Raw genomic sequence first — 18,295 nt, 5'->3', positions numbered from 1 at the left:
TTACATACTACTTAATCTAAGAGCGTAAGATATTTCTTGAGTTACTCTTCCAATACATATGTGGCATACAGCAAACCAGTGCTACACAGTACTGGTTAAAAACAGTCTTGGTTGCAATTTTAGTTTTTTGTTTTTGTTTTTCAACGACGCGTTTCGCTTTATTTAGGCAACCTGAAGATGCCTACATAAGGCGAAACGCGTCGTTGAAAAATAAAAATAAAAAACTAAAATTGCAACCAAGACTGTTTTTAACCAATACTCTTGAGTTACTAACTGCTTGCAACCTCGACAATAATCCACCGTCGCAACCCAACCTTGTACAGAAGGCGGCCTGAGCGACAAGGCTCTGAGGCTGTGAATTTACCCTACAGTTTTAGCCAAGTTGCTTAGCATTCTTCTATGCTCAGTAATTCTTCCAGAAACTTCACTTACAACTAGTAAGTCCAGCCTTCCATTCCCACAAATTAACTGTTAATTCGTTCTTTGTAAAACTTGGTTCTTCTTTCTTTTCCTTTCGCTTGTGCCGTTTTTCCCGCGGATACGCAGGGTCGGCATGGTTAATTGGATGTGGCAATGTTAGTTGTAGGGGAGACCAGATGCCCTTCCTGCCGCCAACCCGTACCCCCGGGAAGGAATTAATGTACCCCAATTGTCTGTGACTAGTGTAATCCATGAAATAGTGCGAAAGTGTTCAGATGTCTGCGAGCCGTGTAACTGAGGTGGGACATGGGGACCAGCCGGGTTTTCACCTTGGGGGATGTGGAAAACCGCACTCCGGCCCTCGTCGTTAATCCGCTGGGCGATCCGGGCCTGCGCGCCTACCCGAGTCCAGGAAGCAGTGCGTTAGCGCGCTCGGCTAACCTGGCGGGTAGTTTTTTGTAAAACAACATAACACAATATACAACTGCTGATCTCGCCTCTCGCTAGTCACGCCACCATCACGCCACAAGACTTTAAGGGCTTGTGCCCTCATCAGTAGCGTTTCATAACATCTTAAGTACTAGAAAACATTTGTTGCTACTACTCATGTAGCAATGTTGAGACACAGAAGAATTTTCATCTCCCTGTTACTACTCTTTATACCTTACGTACACCATCTGATATATTGACATCTTCATCGTTAGGCGTCACAGGAATGGGTAGCGATCCACCTTAGGTAGATGATGGCTGCACAGAACAGATTCATACCTGCTGTAACGCTGGATTTGTGATATTCAGGGTCAAGAGATTACAACGTTGTTTTTCCAGGTATTGTTGTACTTGCTGCAGCATCCGTTCTGTAGCAACATACTGTCTTTGGTTTATTAAAAGCCCGTTCTGGGAGGGAATTACGTCTGATTCTGTCTTATTAATTAATAACCAGCTACTCCCGGTGGGTCTACCCTGCCTCATAGCAACTTACTGTCGCCAAAACCGTTTGTACACAGAGTAGAGCCAGTGCACCCCTGCTTGTAGGAAGTAGAGCTGAGGTTCTGTGATATCATACGGACAACCCTGGCCGTCCGTTTTGCCTAAAAACAACTGAATCTCGAATGTGTCTGTGCCAGTCTGGATTACTCATATCTGGCGAATTGCAAACCTTACCTTCTGACAGTGCTGGAGTTATCTGCTGTCATTACTGGGTACCTAACCGCATCCTCTGGTATTAGCAACATTTTCCCCATTATAACTTATACGGATTTTTCTAAGGTTGCCCTCGTTAATGGAAAGGGTGAATGGTGAAACACCGAAACCTTGTAACCATTAGGAACTGGGAGCTGAACCAGCACTTACAGCGGCGATTGGTCCATCCTAGCTTCCACTGTTGCTACACGATAATGTAGCGGTAAATTCTGCTTGGTTAACTCTGAGTCTCTGTGTGTAACTCCTCGTGTATCTTCCATAAGACAATCTGATACCGCTACTGTGCTAACAACTTGGACCTCGTAATCTGTGCACTCCGTACTGAATGGTTTCTGATAAACTTGGCATCACTACTCGCACATCTCAAACGTTATTATCTAACGATTGTAACAGCATTGCGCCTGTCATACTCATGTCCAACACTTCGACTCGCGTCTGTATTATTCTTAGAGCTGGTTTCATGTTGTCAACTGTTATCTTCACATATTCCACTACTTCTGTCCTCAGTTTCTATAATGCATGTGTACTGATTAACACCCCTTGTTCCTAACTTGGCAATTATGTGGTATTGCATTCTATAACTGCCACATTACTTTTTGCCATTTCGTTTTTTCTCTCTCTATGGGTCCATTTAGCTCCCAGATGTCGTTGCCAGCCGGCCGGAGTGGCCGTGCGGATCTAGGCGCTACAGTCTGGATCCGAGCGACCGCTACGGTCGCAGGTTCGAATCCTGCCACGGGCATGGATGTGTGTGATGTCCCTAGGTTAGTTAGGTTTAATTAGTTCTAAGTTCTGGGCGACTGATGACCGCAGAAGTTAAGTCGCATAGTGCTCAGAGCCATTTGAACCATTTTGTCGTTGCCAAGCACATTTCCCAACTCAGAGTTTAAATATCCTCCCCCAAGCATCCAAACATACCAGTTGCGCTGTCCATGGTACTGTACCCATTGCCTGATACAATTTCACCTGTAGCCGTCCACAAGGCTAATGTAATGTATTGTATTTCCCTCACACCTCTTTGAGTACATCCTTGCTCTATGCTTCCCTTCTCGTGATGACTGAGTGTTGTGTGATGTCCTTAGGTTAGTTAGGTTTAAGTAGTTCTAGGTTCTAGGGGACTGATGACCATAGATGTTAAGTCCCATTTTCTGCTTCCCTTCTGTCACCCTGAAAACACACCCTCCAATATCCTCATCTCGTTTCCCATGTCCCACTAGTAAGTCTCCGCGTCCATCTGGGACTGGTGATCCAGCAGCGCTCCCACTGCATCCTCGATGAACAGTTTAAGCGCTGCCATGACTATATTTCCGTTCTTTCTTGTTTCTGTCATAACTGTCTAAAGTATATTGATAATAAACCCTGCACGTAAATATTATAACGACTGTCGCGCAAAAAAAACTTACGCCCCATATGATTTTTGCAACAAAGTACAGCCTTCCGATAACGACACAATACCGTATGTAATGTATCCTTCGTCGGGCAACAGTTAGCAAACACGAAAATAATAAAATTAAATGAAGATTTTTCTGTCGGAAAGAAACTTCCCAGAAGCCATAGCATGACGTCTTGCATTTGCATCTAGACACCTGAAAATGTTAATTATTTCACTGAATATTGTAGCGCATTCCTGTTAAGAAAAATGAAATCGCTGTTTCTAACTGCGTGGTGAGTGTATCAGGCCGTGGGTGCTGATGAAGGTACTATTATTACTGGACAATCAGGCTGACAGTGAAAAGTTTTACTGTAATGTCCACCTTAAATAGTGATAGCAAAACTGAATGGGACTTAATATTTAAAGATACAAGTTCTATTCGGAATACGATGCTAAAGAGCAAGACGCGATCCATAACCGGTCTCTCCTTAATGTTTACTGGCATCTGAGACTTCCACAATTTAATGAGATCTTTGTTTTTTTGCCAGCGGCCCGTCCAAGTAACGAATTTTATTTAAATACCGCTGAAAATGTTTTCTGAGGTTGCCCTGTTTTGGATTGTACGGCGCAGAATCTTAGACTGGTTTTTGTAATCTTTTTTGAATCTAGGCGGACCAGTACTGATTTAGGAAAGCCTTTTCGAACGTAGTGAATTTCTCGGCCGAGTCCGCTACCCAAAATGTTCCCTCACCGTGTATGTATGCCATGACAAACTTTATTTTCTTTCGGTCATTTCACGTTTGTGGTAGGGCACCTCTGAAGCTTGTTATAAATACTACTGGGTGGAGTGAGTTCCTTTCAGGTAGGAATACCTGGAACTGTCTATGTTTTACTAGGCTTTCTTCGAGTAATATTGAAGATAAAGTTGGTCCTGCCCACATCTGATCATATGAGTTACCTGTGCGTGGAGTAATTGCTCCTCTTCCTCCATATGTTGTCTTCCGTTTAAGGGTGCGATACCGCACAAGTTACCTACAGGTGCTCTTGTCGGTTTGTTTACTACTTTTCTTACGGCCGCTCTTTTTCTTGCGGTAAGTCGCCGACTTCCAGTTTGCCTGGTTCAAAAATGGTTCAAATGACTCTGAGAGCTATGGGAGTTAACATCTGAGGTCATCAGTCCCCTAGAACTTAGAACTACTTAAACCTAACTAACCTGGAAACATCGCACATATCCATGCCCGAGGCAGGATTCGAACCTACGATCGTAGCGGTCGCGCGGTTCCAGACTGAATCCCCTAGAACCTCTCGGTCACAGCTGCCGGCCCGGTTTGAGTTGTAAAAGTTCTTGTGTCACATGATTATTAGGGGTACTACACGTGCGTACTACTTTCTAAGTTACACTTTGTGCTGCAACACGTAATTCGGTATTAAGGAAATTATTCATATGCTTTTCTTGTGCCTTCAACCATCAAGAAACGTCATTTGTCAGTTCCTGACACTGGGCGTCAAGACTTTCTTTGATTTTGTTTTCATTTTTCCTACCTAAAGATTGTAGCTGGTTCGTAAGGTCGTTAATTGAAGATTTCGTACTGGTCTTCTCTGTTCTTTTGTGCTTACTTAATGTCTGCGGGATCGAGCGATATGTATCTTGTAATGCGTTTATGTCGGTACTAATTACTGTGAAATTTACGACAGTTTATTCCGACTGCTGTTTTGCGATGTGATCAAGCGTAACTCGTCTTTGTTCCGATTATTCTTTCGGAACTTTTTCGAAATTCTGTTTTCTTCAGGCATCTATTTTACTGTCAAGATTCTGTGCCATAATCTTGAAATAGCTTTTTATCACATTTTTTAATTTTTGAAATTATGAAGGCAGAGGATCTGGCGCTACGGATGGTTGTTGCGAAACTTTTTTTAAAGGACCTGCATGAATTTCTGTCTCGATCTCAACGGTGGCCGCACCTACAATTTCGGCGTCCTGCTCCTCCAAGTGGTCGTCTCCTACATTTTCTAGGGGGTGCAGTTTATTTGTAGGTTCCATGATTCCTCTTTCACCAATTTTAGTCATACCACAAAAAATGCTTAAGGATTAAATTCACTCACTTTGCTTGCACTAGCGTACTTATAAATACTGCAGTTCGCAGTAGTAAATTATCTCGGTCAACTCGCGAAAAGAAGCACGCAGGAATGTCGAACAAACTAGCATCGCATCCGCATCTTTGCTACAATACAAGCAACAGCAGCCATCTTGATGTCACTAATTTTGAACTTAACTATTCTTGTAATTAAATTTCTTGCAATTCGCGAACTGGTATAATTAGTGATAGCATATGACGATTTTCCTACAAAATTCAAGATTCGTGACACCCGATGTTAAGAAATAAACTAAAAAAATCGTTACCTGGTAAATTGTTGTTTGATGAGTTAACAGATTTTCCTCTCCAATTGTGTTTTTCATATATGTGATGAAACCATGAAAACATAATTTTATAGTTTCTTCGCTTGCTTTGTCTGCTTTTATATTATTTTTTCCTCTTATCAGGCGTCGCATCGATGTATTAATGCAACAAAGAAGTAATTGGCCATACATGTACTTACATTAATAAAACATGTAGCAATATTTGAAAACGTCTGGTCATGTCGCCAGTGTAATGTATTCATTGGGCAGAAATGAGAAAATATGAAAACGATAAGGTTAAATGAATCTGTTCAATAGTGTGCAGTACATAAATTAAAAGTTTTCTGTTTGAAGGACACAACACAGAAGCGATAGCATGATGTAATGGAATTACATCCAGACGTCTGAAAAAATTGATTATCTCACTGAATATTGAAGTGAATTCCTGTAGTAAATGAAATACTATCGCTTACTGACCAGTGAGTGTATCAGGGCATGGTTGCTGATGAAAAGTTTTACTTTATTTTCCATCTTAAACACTGGTAGCAAAACTAAATCAAACTTCGTATTTAAAGATGTAGGTTTCTTTCGGACACAGTGTTCAAACAATAAGATTTGATCCATGATCCGTCTCATTACTTTCGAACGATGAACATTGCCCTTCCTGACGCACATTATCTAAAACAGAGAATACACAGCACAAAAAAATGAGAAATTTATGGGTGACTGCATTAACAGCAGACACTTTTGATAAACATGTCAATATGTTTTCAGAACAATATAATGCACAAGATATATCAGTTACTCATACCTACTTCACTTTGTGAGGACGGACAAATGAGAGTGATTAACGAGAAGAAACCTTTCCCCTTAACAAATTTCTACTGTTTAACAACTGACAGTTTTCCATATATCGATACCTTGCTACTCTACTATTGTTGAATAGTCTGTTCTGTGTTTATCTAATACTTGGATGAGTGTACATTTTATTATGACAGTATGGATTAATAAAAACTAGTGTGACACTATTTTATTTCTTATATTTGATGCATCTCAACTACTGTTACAATTCAACAAAAACATCCGAATTACATTACCAAAAAAGGCAAAATAATCGTCCTTATTTTCACGATCCTAAACCATATGGATGGAAAGGTAGTGGAAGATCCTTGGCTAATACTTTTCCTTACGTCCCTTCACCTTCTACTTAGCAGAGGACACGATCCTAAACCATATGGATGGAAAGGTAGTGGAAGATCCTTGGCTAATACTTTTCCTTACGTCCCTTCACCTTCTACTTAGCAGAGGACACCAAAACTTTTGACACTGAATCTGGAGTGCCCAGGAACGGTCGTAGGCATCCAACGTGAACGATCAACATTCTGCACTGAAAAGCCAAAGCAACTGGTACACCTGCCTAATATCGTATAGGGACCCCGCGAGCACGCAGAAGTGCCGCAACACGACGTGGCATGGACTCGACTAATGTCTGAAGTCCTCTGGAGGGTGAATCCGGCAGCGCTGTCCATAAATCCGTAAGAGTACGAGGGGGAGTGGAGATCTCTTCTGAACAGCATGTTGCAAGGCATCCCAGATAAGCTCAATAATGTTCATGTCTGTGAAGTTTGGCGGCCAGCGGAAGTGTTTAAACTCAGAAGAGTGTACCTGGAGCCACTCTGTAGTAATTCTGAAAGTGTGAGGTTTTGCATTGTTCAGCTGGTATTGACCAAGTCCATCACAATACACAATGGACATCAATGGTTGCGGGTGATTGGGCAGGAGGCTTACGTACATGTCACCCGTCAGAGTCGTATCTAGACATATCAGGAGTCCCATCTCACTCCAACTGCACACGCCCAACATCATTACAGAGCCTCCACCAGCTTGAACAGTCTCCTGATGACATTCAGGGTCCATGGATTCATGAGGTTGTCTCCATACCCATACACGTCCATCTGCTTGATACAATTAGAAGCGAGACTCGTTCGACTAGGCAACATGTTTCCAGTCATCAACTGTCCAATGTTGGTGTTGTCGGGCCCAGGCGAGGCATAAAGCTTTGTGATGTGTAATCATCAAGGGTACACGAGTGGGTCTACAGCTCCAAAAGCCCATATCGGTGATGTTTCGTTGAATACTTCACTTGATCACACTTGTTGATGGCCCAGCAGTGAAATCTGCAGCAATTTGTGGAGGGGTTGCACTTCTGTCACGTTGAACGATTCTCTTCAGTCGCCATTGGTTCCACTCTTGCAGAATCTTTTTCCAGCTGCAGCAGTGGTGCCGGCTGGGGTGGCCGAGCTGTTCTAGGCGCTACAGTCTGGAACCGCGCGACCGCTACAGTAGAAGGTCTGAATCCTGCCTCGGGCATGGATGTGTGTGATGTCCTTAGGTTTGTTCGGTTTAAGTAGTTCTAAGTTCTAGGGGACTGAAGACCTCAGAAGCTAAGTCCCCTAGTGCTCAGAGCCATTAGAACCAATTTTTTTTTTCAGTAGTGTCGGAGATTTGGTATTTTACTGGATTCTGATATTCACGGTACATTTTTGAATTGGTTCTATGGGAAAATCCCCACTTAATCTCTTCCTCAGAGATGCTGTTTTCCATTGCTCGTGCACCGACTATAACACCAGGTTCAGATTCACTTAAATCTTGATAACCTGCCATTGCAGCAGCTTTAACCGATCTAACAACTACGCCAGACACTTGCCTTACATAGATGTTGGGTAGTGCTGTATTCTGTCTGTTTGCACATCTCTGTATTTATCTCTGTATTTTGTATGGGTTGGTGCCCAATGCACACACAAGCGTATTTATTTTACTGTTTTTCAGAAAATTCGAATTGACTTCCCATTTTTCTCTTTTCTGTTCTGACCACATGAAATGGTGAAAACATCTCCCTCCCTTACACTATCTCATTTTGGATAAACCAGCAGTGGTGTGAACCTTCAACTTTTATGCTGCTACAGGAAACAACAAGTACGTATCTGAACTATTACGGTGAGAATTTACACAGTAACTCAGCATCTTACCAAGAGTATGATGCACATATCTGGTTCTGCCATTTATTTCTACATGTAGCAAAGTTCAGAATTTATGATTGCATGGCTAATGACATAGTACTTTCATCAACTCTGATATAAAATTTTCCCTTTGTCTGTGATACTGCTTCAGGTACACCAAACTTGAGCAAACAGACCATAGCTTGTGCCATCCCAATTGCTTGCTGATATGATATGGTGGTCATTTCCCTGTACTGTGAGAAGTGGTCAATAATTTTTAGAACTAAACGGTTTGCTGCTGGATTTCAATTAAATGGATCTAGAAAATGCATTTTTATAATTTCGATAGTTTTAGTTCCTTTGATAATCTTTGCAATGGTACTTGCATACGGTTCGTGTCTGCTTAGTTTGCACACAATATACAGTTTTTCTACTCATTGGTCTACATCTTTCTTCCTAGTCTTCCACCAGCACTATTCCACTACTTTCTGGTTCGTTGTCCTATGACTTCCATGCCCATATACGAGGGCAGTTCAATAAGTAATGCAACACATTTTTTTTCTGAAACAGGGGTTGTTTTATTCAGCATTGAAATACACCAGGTTATTCCCCAATCTTTTAGCTACACAACACTATTTTTCAACGTAACCTCCATTCAATGCTACGGCCTTACGCCACCTTGAAATGAGGGCCTGTATGCCTGCACGGTACCATTCCACTGGTCGATGTCGGAGCCAACGTCGTACTGCATCAATAACTTCTTCATCATCCGCGTAGTGCCTCCCACGGATTGCGTCCTTCATTGGGCCAAACATGTGGAAATCCGACGGTGCGAGATCGGGGCCGTAGGGTGCATGAGGAAGAACAGTCCACTGAAGTTTTGTGAGCTCCTCTCAGGGGCGAAGACTTGTGTGATGTCTTGCGTTGTCATGAAGAAGGAGAAGTTCGTTCAGATTTTTGTGCCTACGAACACGCTGAAGTCGTTTCTTCAATTTCTGAAGAGTAGCACAATACACTTCAGAGTTGATCGTTTGACCATGGGGAAGGACATCGAACAGAATAACCCCTTCAGCGTCCCAGAAGACTGTAACCATGACTTTACCGGCTGAGGGTATGGCTTTAAACTTTTTATTGGTAGGGGAGTGGGTGTGGCGCCACTCCATTGATTGCCGTTTTGTTTCAGGTTCGAAGTGATGAACCCATGTTTCATCGCCTGTAACAATCTTTGACAAGAAATTGTCACCCTCAGCCACATGACGAGCAAGCAATTCCTCACAGATGGTTCTGCTTTGCTCTTTATGGTGTTCGGTTAGACAACGAGGGACCCAGCGGGAACAAACGTTTGAATATCCCAACTGGTGAACAATTGTGACAGCAGTGCCAACAGAGATGCCAAGTTGAGCACTGAGTTGATGATCCGTCGATCATCTCGAACGAGTGTGTTCGCACGCTCCGCCATTGCAGGAGTCACAGCTGTGCACGGCCGGCCCGCACGCGGGAGATCAGACAGTCTTGCTTAACCTTGCGGCGATGATGACACACGCTTTGCCCAACGACTCACCGTGCTTTTGTCCACTGCCAGATCACCGTAGACATTCTGCAAGCGCCTATGAATATCTGAGATGCCTTGGTTTTCCGCCAAAAGAAACTCGATCACTGCCCGTTGTTTGCAACGCACATCCGTTACAGACGCCATTTTAACAGCTCCGTACAGCGCTGCCACCTGTCGGAAGTCAATGAAACTATACGAGACGAAGCGGGAATGTTTGAAAATATTCCACAAGAAATTTCCGGTTTTTTCAACCAAAATTGGCCGAGAAAAAAAATGTGTTGCATTACTTATTGAACTGCCCTCGTAGCATGTCATCATTTGTTTTCTTTAACTGTCGTCCCTGGGCCACACTAATAGAACCATGTGAGGCCCATACCTAGTTGACTTATTAAGGAGTGCTCACACATCTGAACTGTTACTCATCATGTACAGCTTGCAGTCAGCATAAACAACTTGCACTGTTCACCACTTGCAAAGTCATGATCTACTGCCAGTACTTTGTTTCCATCCCGTTCGAACTATCTGATGACCTAGCTGTTTAGCGCACTCTGCCATAAATCATTATCATCATCTGTTCAAACTATCGATGTTTCCATGCCACTTGCTTAGTTTAAGCACAGCTTTATAACCAAAATTGCTCTGTCTCAGCACCCACCTAATGAGCCTGCAAGAAAGCCGTTTAAGCCTAATACCATGTTTAGAACTGGGTGTCTGGTTACCAGCTTGAATGTCTTTCCACATTATAGCACGGAAAATACTCTGTTTATTGAGGTCAGAATTTCTGTTTCTGTCGTGGAAAAGTTCCTGCCCATTTTATTCCACATGATTTTCTTCAGTCTCAACTACCTGACTTAAGGTACACCCCAGTGCCTGACAGGATGTGTCACATGACAACAGAAACTAATTTTCATAGTCTGGGAAAATTAACACTGGGCTCCAAGTCAAATTTGTTTTAATCCCTCAATTAAAGCATTGCACTACCACAGCCATTCGAATTTCACACCTCTTTTCAATGGTTGTGTGAGTGGCTGAGCAACATCTGCAAACTCCCTTGCCAATTTTCCCCAATAAAAGTATTTGGCTAACCTCAAAAGCTATTCTTACTTTTCATTTGTCTAACGAACCAGATAATCCTGTACTGCCTATACACCAGCTTCTGGTCGGTCTTTAGCAGTTATTTGCTAATTATATCATAAGCAACCAACTTTCTACAAATAAAAATAACACTTTCGCCTGGTTAACGTAAGGTGCATGCCAAATATTGGTTTAAAAATCTGTCTCATTCATTGTATATTATGCTATCAAGGTACATACCATATAGCTGAGGATACAGCCCCTATAATACCTCCCCCAACAACGGCTGAAAATTTTCTGGTACATTCTTTAATCTGAGTGTCATCACTGGAGCTGTTAATGACGTGAGGGGACCGAGAATGCAATCTTCAGTAGGTTCCCAGAATCACCTCTAACTGATGGTACCCAGTCCTTAATCCATGGTAGGAAAGTAGTGGTACTGTTCCAAGTTATTGACGATCTCTGTAGCACTGGGTAGCCAGTGCATATCTATTACTCTTCTAATGTTAAGATGTCAGTAGCAACAAAATCTATATGTTTTGGAATCACTTGCTGGCTTCTGGGACGTGAACATGACAGTGGTCCCTGATAGACTAGTCCTCTCCTCTATTATTCCATGAGCTAGCTGTTGGTTAACGAAATCCTCCATCATTGGTTGTAAATTCCGAGTTATACAGTACAGATCCTGATCTACCAGTGATTCATTCCAAATTAGCTAATCAGTCGACTTAATAAAGATTGCTTACATTACAACCCACAGTGGAAAGCGTTTTCTTTTATTGAGTGTTTGGAGGCTGTAGATCCACACAGAAACAAAATTTTAAATGCTTAATGTGGGTTAGGCCAACCTAAATATTTACTAATACTGTATTTAACGACTTCACATCATGGTCTCCCACACTATGCAACTTACAGCGTGGTGAATTCTATTGGTTCCATTCTAAAAGTGCCAGGCTTGCCACTAGCACTTGCTCCCTGTCCCCCCCAACATACCAACGTTTTCTGCCTTATACAACTCCCACTACACCACATTTCCCCTCAGCATATGAATCTGTAGCAACATAATTTAATGGGAACATCACTTGTCAGACTTGGCGTTGTCTCCTTCGTTTAATTCCTGTCCAGTTCCCACCTCCCATTTATGACATTACTTATACAATATTATTACAGGTATCCATCATAACCACACTTGCCGCACTGACGCTGCTGACACTACTTCTGGACATATCTTAACAATACGCATTGACAATGACGTCTGCACTGAGGAAGGTGGCGACCAGAAGACAGTTCAGCACTACATCCCCACATGGGTGCGATGTGGTTTCTCACTGTAGGCGGCAGCAGAGCAGATGTCGGCCAGAATTCCCACGGGGGATAACAGCGTCTGCGAGTATAAGTCGCCCGCCCCAGTACGACACCCGTACCCTTATAGGAGCGGTGGTAGCTCTACTGCCTGTTCACGATATGCTTACTCCCCCTCTGCCTCCCTCTCCACACTCCCCCTCTCCCAGGGTAGGAGCCCTGCTGCTGTCGGGCTGAACCTGGAGGCAGCCCACGAGCAGAAAGGCGCCAAGTCCAAGGAGGTGTACATAGCACCCAATGATGGTCTGGTAGTCGCAGAGACCCACCTTCATGAAGGCTGCTTGCTGACCCATATTACTCTGGTGCTTGTGTAGCTCTCTCGTCATAGTAGTTGCTGCTGCTGCGCTGCAAGTACCTTTGCTAGAATTGTCAGTTATTTTCGCTAGTTAGAAGTTCTTTTGTTCTGTCAATTAACTCTATACAGTCACACACGAAATTACAAAACCATGGCTTTTCCTGCCGTGCGAGACATCCATTTTCGTGCTGCATCGACAGGATTAGTGGGTTTTGCCTGGCCCAACTCATAACGCATAAAAAGCCCTGTTGCTGCAACTGGCATAATGTCTACTTGAAGCCCGTCGGGTGCTTATGGCTTTATCTACATATACATCAGCACTCAGCAAGTTATCTTTCAATGTGTGATGGAGGTTACTTCTGATAACGTTAATTGATCCCCCCCCCCCTCCCTTCTCTGTTCCGCGCGTGAATGGCTCGTGGGATGAAAGATTATCGGTAAGCCTCTGTATTAGCTCCAATTGTTCAAATTTTCTCTTCGTGGTCATTTCGCAACCTGTACGTGGGAGAAAGTAGTATGTTGTCCAACTCTTTCCGCAACGAATTCTCTCGAAATTTCAATAGTAAGTCATGACGCATAACGCCTCGCTTGTAGATTCTACAACTTGAGTTTGTAACGCTCTCGTACCAAATACAAGATCACATGAAGAAAAGAGCAATCTTCGTTACATCTTCTCTATCTGTTCCGTCAGTCCTACTTGGTATGGGTACCAGGTTGATGAACAATACCCAAGAAGCGGTCGAACGTCTTGGATGGCATATTTCCTTAAGATTCTCCCAATGAACCACAGTATGTCATTTGCTTTTCCCACTATTTGTTTTATGTGGCTATTCCCCTTAAAGTCATTGTGGTATTTTAGAGTAGTTACTGTGCCCATAAATTTTTCATCAGCTGTAATGGATTTCTTTTCCTAAGTACGCGCAGTGTCTTACGTTTATTGACGTTCAGGTCAATTGTCATAGCCTGCAACATCCTTCATTAATCTTCTATAGGTCATTTTGTAAGTCGATATTGTCGTTTCCCATTGTTACATTCTTCTAAACAATTGCGTCTCTGTAAACACTCTTGAGGAACTTCCGGCGCTGTGTACTAGATCATTTAAATACAGTGTAAAAAGTAAAAGTTCTACCACACTTCCTTGAGATACTCCATAATCAACTCGTACATCTGTTAGTTCCGTTAAGAGCGTAAGAGCGATAGGTTGAGACCTATCCGCAAGTAAGTCTTGAATCCAGTCGCAAATCTGGTCTGATACTCGGGAACCTGTTTTCTTATCCCTAAACAGCAGTATGGCACGGTGTGAAACGCCTTCCTGAAGTCAATAAAACGCAGCGTCAGCCTGGGCACCGTATAAAAGTCAACACGGATTCTATAAACAGAGAACTTGCTAATCTGAGCTTACTCTGCTTGTCCATGACATAGCTTGTTGTCTACAGCGCTATATGAAGGACAAGCAGAGCAAGCTCAATTTCGCAAGTCCTCTGTTTACAGAATCCGTGTTGACTTCTACACAGGCGAATTCCGTTCTCAAAAAATATAGTAATTCTCGAGCACGAAACTTGTTCCACAGTTCTATAACAGATTTAACGTCAACGATGTAGGCTATAACTATGTACATCTGTTTCACGATACTTCTTGAAACTCGGAATCAGCTGCGTTCTGTTGCGAGCGGTCTAAGGCGCTGCAGTCATGGACTGTGCGGCTGGTCCCGGCGGAGGTTCGAGTCCTCCCTCGGGCATGGGTGTGTGTGTGTGTTTGTCCTTAGGATAATTTAGGTTAAGTAGTGTGTAAGCTTAGGGTCTGATGACTTAGCTGTTAAGTCCCATAAGATTTCACACACATTCATTCTTTTTGCGTTCTGTTCCAATGGCTAGGTTCTCTTTGTTTTTCCGGCGAAATACTGCTGCTACTATTGCAGGATGGGGAGCAAGTTTTTTCCCATAATCTTTGTGGAGTGTCGCAGGCATCTCTTCTGGTATTGATGGCACTATTACGCTATTGCAGATTCTTTTCTATTTTAAGGTCTGTTATCTTCAGGCCTACCCTGGAACGGGTCTTCTGGTTTTTTGATATGCGAACCCAATTAATAGTACGACAAATTACGTTCAGGTTCATCTAATCTGTTCCTGATTCAGTAAGAGAGTATTAGAAGTGATTGCAACGTCAGATCAAGCGCTTCTTCTGTAATTAACAATATGAGCTTACACACAGGTAGTATTCCGCTTGTGAAGTGCCACCTTGGTGAAACGTTGAGAGTGGAACGTGAATAGTATGCCGGTAAACCTCCGGTGCGCGGGCGCACAGTGGGTTGGGCGCACGGGTCAAGGGTGCGCCGACAAAGGGCAGAGACCAATTCCCACGCCACAAACTCAGTTACGCACCCATCGAATGCATTCTAGTGTGGTGTCACTCTGGCGGCATGGGCCAGCTTTCGTCAGCTAAATAAGAAAACCACCAGACTGGTCTCCCCCCCCCCCCCCCCCACCCCTTCCCCGGTTAAACCGCAACATAGCGAACAGCAGAGGCGTGAACATCTCTGCTGTTCGGCTGTTCTGCGGATGAACACTATCTCTTTCGAGCTTTGTTGTACGTTCAGCGAATTGGCAGAAGACGGGAATAGGGGGCCCATTTTTACAGATCTTTTCTCTCGGTCTCATATCAAGTAAAAAATGTGAGGCTGACATATGTTTTCTGCCATTGCGAATAATTCACCATTACCGTACTGGAACAAAGATGATCGTGCACGCTGCACGAGTAGTGAGTAAGATCCTTGCGTCTGGGTTATCTATGGTTTCCTTGCTCGCCAGCTATTGGTGCAGCGCTTGGGGCGGTCTTATTTCAGGTAAAGCAGCGAACAGTTGAATTTTTGAGGGAGATTTGCTATTTGTGATTACGAGAGGAATTGTGTGGAATACGTTATTATGGAAACGAAAACTTGTTTGTAAACATATATTATTGGCTCTGAGCACTATGGGACTTAACTTCTGAGGTCATCAGTCCCCTAGAACTTAGAACTACTTAAACCTAACTAACCTATGGTCATAACACACATCCATGCCCGAGGCAAGATTGGAACCTGCGACCGTAGCGATCGCGCAGTTCGAGACTGTAGCGCCTAGAACCGCTCGGCCACTCCGGCCGGCATATGTTATTGATTCCATTAATGGAAGGATATTTGGAGAAATTTTTCAAGATAACCAGTGAATGCGTAAGAAAAATTTGTCGGAACTATTAATTGAAGGAAATATTTGTTCCTCATATAGCTAAAAATATTCATGATTAGTGTTTACTTGATGTCTTTGTTCTAATTATCTCACAAATAATGAAGTTAGTGTAAATGTCTGTACTTTTTGTATTCACAGATTTTCGTAGTTGTTAGTATGTCCTTGTGTCGTACATTTTTTTTTTTTGTCAATAATCAGAGCTTAATTTTTCAAGGACGATTTTCTTTAAAGTAAAATCCAACTCCACCATTTTTTGTAAAGTTTTCAAAATTTTTGTCGTGTGCACATTAAACCTCAGGCTACACGAAGCCATGGATATTTTTATCACAAGTGTAAGCGATTCTTGTTGTGAGATGTTTATTTTTCTTTGCTGCTGCATCTACTGATCTTTATTTGGTTTCGAGTACATCAGCGCACCAGACACCAAACACTATGCTGAACATGAGGTAATTTGTTTTTTATTTCGGGGCAGAGTCCACACTGCATTGTTGCGAGGAAAAAATGCATAGTCAGAATTTTCAGGTGTGTGGTAAACAAGCAGATTAATTTATTGTGAACTGTGTAGGTAATCTCAAACAGTTATTTTTTTTTGAGAAGAGCAGCATTTTAGTTTTGTAGATATTTCAAGTCAGACATTGCACTTCATGCTGCGCAGCTTTCAAACTATACTTCAGTATTTAATTCATGTTACATAGTCTTCATTGAGGACACAATTAGTTCCTTTTGTCATTTAATTAGATCCATTCTCATTACTTCAGATTCAGTATTTCAATGAGATTAAAGTTTTGGTTCACGACACTGTTCACATGCGCAACAAAGGGCCAACCAAGAGTCAATATTGCTCAGTAGTTGAATGCGATGTTTAAAGCAACGTTACACGTGGAGAAAGTTTTTTACTATTCAGTATTTTCATTTATTGATAAATTTTTATACAAAGCTTACAGATATTTTGACGGAATTTGTGTGTCATTTTCATCACTAGAAGAACAGGCGAATGTCTGGCGTCGCACCAATGGGATGAGAGGAATTTTGCCGCCGACAGATAGATGAACCCGTGAAAGGAAAGTGCCTTTTAGCACTACCTCGCCATGCGAAGCGATAGGTCATTAGCCGACCAAAAATCGCGTTCATGGCGAAAGTCCAAGGCCCAGAATTCTCAGAACAGAGCAGGTTGACCGTCACCAGATTGGAAGCTGTATTTTGAGCAGTCCGTTGTGGGAGAAACTCTGCTTACTAATAAAAGTACTGTTGGCGAAAGGTGGAAAAATCTTGCTTTGCGGGCAAGGCTCTTAAGCGTGAAATCCCGCGCAGAGCTGACTTTGAGTGGGGTGTTACTTTACTTCTTCTTTTGTTAAAGGTTAGGCATCGTCAACTAGATTCTCTTCCTGATATCATAGTATGGTGTTGGAGTTGGAGAGAGGGTAAAGAGGTATCTGCTACCACGCTGGTGACACTCTAAATTCAAGTGACCATCATCTATACGTTTGGAGTCATCAGGTTTGCACATACTAACGGTAAGGTAATACAACAGCACCGACGGATTAGGTTGCTAGGAAGTTAGGGCTTTGCTAGAACCAAGTTAATTCATACGGGCTCACCATGAAAGAATTCACAGGTATAGTGTAGGCGCAGTTCTTCTTCTTCCTTTCGATCCTGCGGTTCCATTATGTTCAATTAATCTGTTAGGAAGATAGCCTTCCAAGCCCTTCGTGTTCTCTGTCTTTCAGTCGATTTCAAGCGTTAGTAAGATCTGGAAGTGTGTAATAAAATGTTGTGACGCTGTCTATTAGCCTGTGCACCCTTAATAGCTCTTGTTTGGGTCCGCAGCTCGTGGTCGTGCGGTAGCGTTCTCGCTTCCCGCGCCCGGGTTCCCGGGTTCGATTCCCGGCGGGGTCAGGGATTTTCTCTGCCTCGTGATGGCTGGGTGTTGTGTGATGTCCATAGGTTAGTTAGGTTTAAGTAGTTCTAAGTTATAGGGGACTGATGACCATAGATGTTAAGTCCCATAGTGCTCAGAGCCATTTGAACTCTTGTTTGGGTAATCGGAGATGTTGGTACCTGGAATTCAGTGCTAAGGCCACTTTACTATGAAACAGCGTTAAATTAATTTAGTTGCATAGCTCTGTTAAAGGTTTCGCTTTCGATCTCTCTGTAAGCGCAGTTGTTGCAGATTTGGAACGTTCACACACAGCATTTTGCACGTTTATCTCAAGTGCTGCGGCTGAACTGCTATTTTACACAGTAATGCCTAAGAACTAGTGACAACTCTCTAGTGTTTTCTAGTCGAACTATTCCACTGAATCGTGATCTGTTAATTTGTTTACTTGTATCCAAGTCAATGGTTATTCCAGTTCATATCTCTACATACCTTTAGTCCCCATTATAGGTGCAACTTG

The sequence above is a fragment of the Schistocerca serialis genome, chromosome 8, assembly GCF_023864345.2.
Source record: "Schistocerca serialis cubense isolate TAMUIC-IGC-003099 chromosome 8, iqSchSeri2.2, whole genome shotgun sequence".
NCBI classification, from domain to species: domain Eukaryota; kingdom Metazoa; phylum Arthropoda; class Insecta; order Orthoptera; family Acrididae; genus Schistocerca; species Schistocerca serialis.
This window is presented reverse-complemented; position numbering follows the sequence as displayed.